The sequence below is a fragment of the Octopus bimaculoides genome, chromosome 1 (genome assembly GCF_001194135.2).
Source record: "Octopus bimaculoides isolate UCB-OBI-ISO-001 chromosome 1, ASM119413v2, whole genome shotgun sequence".
NCBI lineage: Eukaryota > Metazoa > Mollusca > Cephalopoda > Octopoda > Octopodidae > Octopus > Octopus bimaculoides.
The window spans coordinates 135271843-135280635 of record NC_068981.1 but is presented as its reverse complement, the minus strand read 5'-3'; the positions used below and the strand labels follow the sequence as shown (position 1 = coordinate 135280635).

The following is an 8793-nucleotide window of genomic DNA, read 5'->3' as shown; positions in this document are numbered from 1 at the left end:
GGCATCGGTACCATTTTCCTCTTTCTCCGTTCTTCCATTCTCCGAACTTTCCATCTTTCCGACAATGGGCTACGCCCGAAACGTCATACACTCTCTCTTTCCTTTCCTGAGCGTCCAATAATACTATCCATATCACGTCCTCACTTTGTTGTTTTTTTGTTTTTTTGTTATTGTGTTTTTGAACTATATATATATATATATATATATACACATACATACACATGATGGGCTTCTTTCAGTTTCCATCTTCCAAATCCACTCACAAGGCTTTGGTCAGCCCGAGGCTATAGTAGAAGACTCTTGCCCAAGGTGCCACGCAGTGAGACTGAACCTGGAACCTTTTTTTTTTTCTTAGACAGACCATCTCCTAGAGACATGCTTTAACAAAAGCTGGTGAGTGTCTCACTCCCAGTGTGTGCCTTTGTGCCTGTATTTATCACCCCTCCCACTGCTTGGAAACTGTATTGCATTCTTTATGTTCCATAACTGAGCAGTTCAACAAAAGGAGGCAGATAGAATAAGTACCAGATTTAGAAATAGATATATAAGTACAGGGGTCAATTTATTTGACGAAAACCCTTAAAGACACTGTTGAATGACTGAAACAAATAAAAGTCAAAAGATAAATACATACAGAAATACATGTTTGTTAACATGTTTTACAGAAGACCAGCTGATTTTCTTCAGAGAGTCTTAATTTGTTAAGTTGAACATCACTCTTGGTTGATAGACACCAGATGTTGTTTGAATGCAATAAAGTAAATTACTCAAATGTTGGATTAAAAGACGTATAACAGAAGCTTAGTGAAAAGAAAGTACTTTGGCGGCAAACATATATTCTGTATAATCCATGGCAGAAAATATATTTTGAGCATGGTCCCACCCATGCCAGCATCGAAGGCAGATGTTAGATGATGATGATAATGAATCCAAGGTAATTGATCAAATTGAATCCACCATATGAGTGTGTATACATGTCAAGGCCGACAGGACACGGTCCAGCTTCCTAGGGCTAAATAACAGCAGTATGATTCCTTTATTGGGACTGTCACATTAAGTTGACAGTATACAACTGCTTTATCATAACACTGCTGCTTAATTCTCTCTGTGAGATTTATAATTAGATCATTTCTAATTTCTATAGATTTATAATTAGATCATTTCTAATTTTTGGCGATATGAGGGCGAGCATTGTTGTGCAGCAGAACTCCATGCTGCCAATTAGATCTTTTCTCTTGAATAGCCATGTTGAATCGTTCCATCTGTTGAACATAGAGTTCTGCGTTGACTGTTTGGTTCCGTTCACGCAATTTGTAATGGATAATTCCTTCCCAGTCCCACCATACGCACAACATTGTTTTATGTGGATGAAGATCTTGTTTCACGCGTGTTGTCGCTTGTTTACCAGGGCTAAGCCATGCCTTACACTGCTTCATATTGATGTACAGGCACCATTTTTTTGTCACCAGTAACGATTCGGTAAAGAAATTGTTGCTTGTGTCCATAAGTTGAGCAGTGACGAGCAAGCAAACCAGCGGAGATTATGGCTCATTGATTTTTGTTGTTGTCACTTAAAGTATGAGGAACCCATGCTCCATACTTCTGAACCTTTCCCATCAAGTGAAGATGCTTCTTTGTAGCAGTGTGGGAGCATTCCATTTTTTCTGCCAATTCCCTTGTTGTTTGACGAGAATTTTCGTGCAAAAGTTAGTTTAATCGATCTTTATCGAACTCAACTGGACGGCCAGAACGAGGTGCGTCTTTGAGGTCAAAATTTCCATTTTTGAACTTGGCATACCAATCACGAGTGGTTCTTTCAGCTATAGCACCCACTCCATACACAGCACAAATGTCACAAGCAGCTTTTGTGACCATAGAACCTTAATTAAAAGCAAAAAGAAGGAGGTGTCAAAAATGCTTGTTTTTTTTTAACTTGACATTCCATTTTAATGATCTGAAAATAAACAAAAATTAACTAAAATTAACTAGAAAGAAAAACAAAATAGATTCCAAAATGATTCAAAACTAGAATTCTCGAAAAAAGTAGATTCCAAAATTTAAAAACGCAATAAATTCCAAAATTTTAAAAAACAGCGGGAACTTAGTTGCCAACCATATATATAAGGCCAACCAAAACCTTTTCAGTAGATATAGTAGATAGAAACTGGAAGAAGCTTATTGTATATGTGTATATATATGTATGTGAGTGTGAGTGTGTGTATGTTTGTGCCTCCTTGTGTTGACATAGCATGATTGTTGTAAATGAATGCCATTCATTTCCAATATTCTCTGAAAACAGGACTGGCCATGTGAAAATATTACCTTGCGTGGAAACAGGTAAAGGTTGGTGACAAGAAGGGCATCCAGTTGTAGAAAATCTGCCTCAATAAACTTTGTCCTATCCAGGCAAGCATGGAAAAGTGGATGTTAAAACAATGATGATGGTGATTATATATATTTATATGTTTGTGTTTGTGTATATGTATATATTCTAAAACTGGGTATAGGACAATTCAGTATCATTTTCTAATAATTCTTTCCACCTTCCCCTGTATAATGATAAAACTGATAGAAAGGACAGATTTTGATGAAGTGGTTCCTGTTTAATGAAAAAATCAATATTAAAAGTTAGCATATATTAACTGCAAATATTTATCAATTGAAAATTCGTTAGTTAAATATTGATCAAGAACTTCTAAAAGAAGAATTTAAATGTTAAAGATTTATTCAATCTTTAAGAAACAAAAAAGACATGAAGTAATGTTGTAAAAATAGAATAAATGGCTATTTGTATTAAACTCATACACATACTGGAAGAAAAACCAACTGACATAGAAATATAATTAATCGTGAATATGATAGTGGTAATTGAAAATTTGTTGAGATGTGTTGTAACTGATTGATAGATTCATGTTTAATGTAAGTTTTCAATGGAGAAGAAAATGCAGAAAAAAAACAAAAAGAGATATTTTCTTTGATGAACTGTTACAGAAAAGAAAAACAGAAAATAAAAGAATGAAGAATTTTAAGCAGCTGTTTTATGACATTCTATAATCACCATTATCATTTAACGTCCACCTTGCATGGGTGGGACAGAGTTTATTGAGGCAGACATTCTATGGTGGGATGTTCTTCCTGTTGCCAACTCTCACCTGTTTCCATGCAAAGTAATATTTCTCCTATGGTTAGACATGTATTTTATTGAAAACTAGAAATTAACAACAGTACTTATATAATGGTTATGCCCAGACAAGGATACATACAAACATACATACATATACATAAAAATGGCAGGCTTCTTTCAGTTTCTATCTAAAAAATTTAGTCACAAAGTATTGGTTGGCCTGGGGCTATAGTTGAAGACTTTTGCCCAAAGTGCCAAGCAGTGAGACTGAATCCAAAACCATCTGGTTGGGAAGCAAACTTCTTAACCACACAGTCATGCCTGCACTTTATGATAAAAACTTAAAAAATGATAATTGAATAAGATCTTGTTATGCCTTGGGAGAGTCATCATGCCAATATAATTAACACACACACTGGCTCAATTCCACTCATTTATTAAATAGCCAATTTTTTTTTTTTTTTTTTTTTTTGTCAAAGTTCTTTCATTGCTTTTTTGCAACCTTGTTAGTGAGTATCAATAGTCACTGAGAAGGTTGCAAAAAGGCAATGAAGGAGCTTTGACAAAAACAAAAAGAAATTTAATGAATGAGTGTGTGTGTTAATTGTATTAGCATGATGACTCTCCCTAGACACAACAAAACTTGTTTCAACTCACAAATTCACATAAAGGATCTTGCAAACCAGATACAAAAACGAAATGGAGTAAGACCTTTGCCAGATTTGCACACTTACTTGCTGATATTGAAACATAAGTTATATGGTGGTCACATTGACTAGCATTAATGAAACCCATCTGAAGTAATATATTGGATAACATATAAGACACACTTTTTTTCCAAAAAATGTTTCAAAAAAGAAATTACCCCTGGTCATATATGTGATGTTGGACTAATGTATCAGGAAGAAATAAGCTAATTTTCTTCCTGACACATATTCAGTGCCAGAAAAAAATTTATGGTTCAGCAAAAGAGATCAAGAGAATAAGATCCAGATTTGAAAAGAAGTACTGGTGTTGATTTGTTCACCCAAACCTTTCAAGGCAGTGTTCCAGCATGGCCGCATCCAATGAATGAAACGAATAAGAGACAGCGGATTAAAAGAGTAAAAATGAAGCAGAGTTTTCTTGCAATCATAAAAGACTTATTTCAAGCTAGTGATATTGTTTTTAGTTCAACCAAGAGTTTATTAAACAAAGACAAACGTTGTGATGTCAATGAAGCTTTCAATGACAGAAAAACAAACAGAAACAGAAAATAAAAAACAGGAAGCTGTTGTATTTGGTTTATTTAAATAGAAGCATTATTATTTCAAAATGTATTATTTAATGAAGTTAGGGTAATAAGGCAATGGAAAAATGGTTGGAATAAATATAATGTACTCAAGAATATTTTTTGAAAATGTGATAGTTTTAAGCATGGCTGTGTTGTTAAGATGTTCACTTCATACCTACATGGTTCTGGGTTCAATACCCTTGTGCCACATCTCAGTCAAGTGTCTCTTATCATAGTCTTATATTGGCTAAATAATGCCTTGTGAGTTTAGGTTGGTAGAGGAAAATTGTGCAGAAGTCCTGTGTATGTGTGTGTAGACATATATGTATGCAGCTGTATGTACACAGTCTAAATAATTGTTCATTTGTTTAAAGGACAAAGATGTTTGATGTAAATCAGGCCAATTTCGTCTGAATTCTGAAATAAGGAATGGAATTATTATTATAATACGCTATGTGGTAGTGAACTGGCAGACTTGTTAGCAGGCCAGACAAAATGTTTAGTGGTATTTCGTCTTTATATTCTGAGTTCAAATTCTGCCAAAGCTGACTTTGCTTTTCATCCTTTCAGGGTTGATGTAACCAACTGTGCCCTCTTCCCCCAAAATTTCAAGCCCTCTGCTTATAATAGGAAAGATTATTATATAGTGTTTTGACTTAGAAGCAATTATTGTTTAAAAAATTAAGAACAATTATAGTACATTAATAGCAATGCAGACAGGGCTATGTGGTTAAGAAGTTTGCTTCCCAACCACATGGCTTTGGGTTCAGTTCCATTGTGTGGCACCTTAGGCAAATGTCTTCTACTATAGCTCTGGGCTGACCAAAGCTATGTGAGTGGATTAAGTAGACTGGAAACTGAAAGAAGAATACTGTGTATATGTATGTACGGGTGTGTGTTTGTATGTGTTTATGTCTCCTTGTCTTGTCATCACAAGATAATTGTAAACGAGTGTCATGTTATTCTTTTCCCATCTTCTGTGAAATCATATCCATTCATAGAAAAATATTAGCTTGCTTGGAAACAGAGAATGGTTGGTAACAGGAAGAGCATCTGGCTATAGAAAACCTGCCTCAATGAATTCCATTTGACTCATGCAAGCATAGAAAAGTGGATGTTAAAATGACAACAACGATGATGATGATGATGATAATGATAGAACTAGTGTCCTCAATATGATTGTTATAGTCCCAATGTTATAGTCATTATACCATTTGGCCCTTTTTAGGATCCCATTGTATTCAATAAAGCTTCCTTGTAGGCTTAGTACAGCAACAAACACCATATAGAAGCCTTTATTTATGAAAGAATTAGCATTAACCTCACAGCCATCTAACAAAGGCTAGAAGACATTACTCTTTACTCTTTTACTTGTTTCAGTCACTTGACTGCGGCCATGCTGGAGCACCGCCTTTAGTCGAGCAAATAGACCCCAGGACTTATTCTTTGGAAGCCTAGTACTTATTCTATCAGTCTCATTTGCCAAACCGCTAAGTTACGGGGATGTAAACACACCAGCATCGGTTGCCAAGCGATGTTGGGGGGACAAACACATACGCACATACATATATAGAAGACAGTTTAAGTCAAGGCAACACAATTCCGGCCACCAGCAATACCTATAGGTATTCCAATAAAGGCATTCCAATAAAGGTACTCCAAAATAAAAGTATTCCAGTAAAGGTATTCCAATAAAGGTAATCCAGGGCCACAGCAGCAAAATTTTCACAAGTTTTTCGGAGGTGAGATACGCCCACAAAAACAACAATTCTCGCACAGTAAGACACAAAAAGTTTTCTTCACTCAAAGTTGCTTTTTTTTTTTTTTTTGCTCAAAGTCAAAACAAAAATTTTCGCTACTGTGGGCAAGCAAACCCGCCTCCCACAAACAGCGAATACAAATATCATCATTTCCTAGTTGAAGAACTGAACCTGCAACATTATGATCAGGAGACCAATGCCATAACCACTAGGCTATCCATCAATATATAACAGATCAGGTATTTAAACAATTTGGATTGTGCATTAGATGCATATGTTCATAACTTTGTTTCCATAAACAGAATCACAGATATGACTATTCTTTTATTTTTTTTACCTGTTTCAGTCATTTGACTGCGGCCACGCTGGAGCACCGCCTTTAGTCGAGCAAATCAACCCCAGGACTTATTCTTTGTGAGCCTAGTACTTATTCTATTGGACTCTTTTGCCGAACCACTAAGTTACGGGGGACATAAACACACCAACATTGGTGTCAAGCAATGGTGAGGGGGGGGGAACACACACACACACACACATGTATGTATATATGACGAGCTTCTTTCAATTTCTGTCTTCCAAATCCACTCACAAGGCTTTGGTTGGCCAGAGGCTATAATAAAATACACTTACCCAAGGTGCCACCCAGTGGGACTGAACCTGGAACCGTGAGGTTGGGAAGCAAGCTTCTTACCACACAGCCACTCCTGCATCTATTAACAGTAAACTTATGAATCAACTAAGCAGTATATGATTTCGATCATGAAAGAACATGCTTTTTAAAGAAAATTCCAAACCATTTGGAAATAAAATGAATGTTGAAATGCAACAACATATCGAAAATTAGGTTAATTATTATTAACCTAATGAAAGCCTCATATTTCAAACACTAAAATACTCCTGAAACAGATCTGTTGAGTCCTTGTTCATATATTAATCTGTACAATACACTTCTGAAATAGGTTACTGAATCATAAATCTTGCCTCAAATGCTAAATAATCTCCTGGAATATGTTATTGGGTTATTCTGAGAGCTCATTATCATCATTATTTATTAATACCCACTTTTTAAAGCTTGCATGCATTGGACAGAATTTGTTGAGGCTTTTTCTATGGCTAGATATGCTTCCTGTCACCAACTGTTTCCAAGTAAGATGATACTTCTCCATCACCAGACATGATGGTAACAATTGTTTATAAATATCACACAAGGAGTAACACACACATACACAATAGACATGCATACACACACACACACACATACACACATATATGATAAGCTTTCCATTCTGCCTATCCAATCCATTCACAAGGCTTTGGTCATCCCAGGACAATAGTAGAAGACACTTGTCCAAGGTGCCATGCAGTGGGACTGAACCTAAAACCATGTGGTTGGAAAGCAAACTTGTTACCACACAATTATGCTCATACTTCAAAAATTAACATATATTTGATAGTATAAAAGACAAGTGGGCATATTAGATGCATCCTATTTTTCAGCAGAGCATATTCAGGGGGGAAAAAAAAGTTAATATATTAAAGCTTATGGAAAGCCTAAATTCATGTATAGGACCTATGTGAATTTTTGAGACTTTTTTTGGAGAAAAAGTGTCGCAGGAGTGGCTGTGTGGTTTTTGTTGCTCAGCTGGGCAGCAATTTATTGCTTCTATTTATTTTTTTAGTAAATTGTTGTCCAGCGGTGTGGCATCTTCACTTTCCTTGGCGAGTTTTTTGTTTGTTCGTTGTACGAACAAATTTTGTATTCGCTGTTTGTGGGAGGTGGGTTCGCTTGCCCACAGTAGCGAAAATTTTTGTTTTGACTTTGAGCAAAAAAAAAAAAAAAAAAAAAAAAGCAACTTTGAGTGAAGAAAACTTTTTGTGTCTCGCTGTGCGAGAATTGTTGTTTTTGTGGGCGTATCTCACCTCCAAAAAACTTGTGAAAATTTTGCTGCTGTGGCCCTGGATTACCTTTATTGGAATACCTTTACTGGAATACTTTTATTTTGGAGTACCGTTATTGGAACGCCTTTATTGGAATACCTATAGGTATTGCTGGTGGCCGGAATTGTGTTGCCTTGACTTAAACTGTCTTCCTTCTTTCCTTTTCTCTGCTCTGTCTTCTGTTCTTTTGTATTTAGTTTGTTTTTGTGAATTTTTTTGTTGAACTTGTTTGTGAACTATTTTCTGAACATTTTTGTTGAACATTTTTTTTTGTAAGCATGGCAAAAAAGGGAAACCATGTCTTGGAGTGGGAACTGTGCCCACCCAAACAGTGGTTGAAAGAAATGGAGGAAAGAACAGTGACGCTCCGAACCTACTCAAAGGTGTTGGATAGCGTCACTGTCTTTCCTCAAACTATTATTGAAAAGGAACTTACGAATGTTAATGCCAACTTTAAATATATTTCAAGGGGAGTCAAATATGCAACCGTGTGGTTGCTTTTTGACTCCCTGGGTGAAGCTCGCAAATTTGCGAGTGGGCCCATTGAGGGCAAAGAAATTTTGTTTCTTCCCACATATTGTGGACAAAAAATAACGAGGGCTTGGGTCTGCGGGTTGCCGCCTGGAATAAAGCCCGAGTGGATAGAGGATTCTTTCCGCCGGGGTCTGGGTGGCACCGGAACCAAGCTCCTCAATGTA

General features: G+C 36.2%; 1 long non-coding RNA gene across 2 annotated transcripts in view; it reads left to right on the top strand.

Moving 5' to 3' along the window:
• The first annotated feature begins 787 nt into the window (after positions 1-787).
• The window catches only part of LOC128249926 (uncharacterized), an 18970-nt gene continuing 10964 nt past the window's right edge, over positions 788-8793 (top strand). For both annotated transcript variants that reach the window (XR_008266073.1, XR_008266076.1), the window contains exons 1-2: positions 788-934; positions 2300-2444. This is a non-coding gene — a long non-coding RNA (uncharacterized LOC128249926). The remainder of the gene's footprint in view (positions 935-2299; positions 2445-8793) is intronic.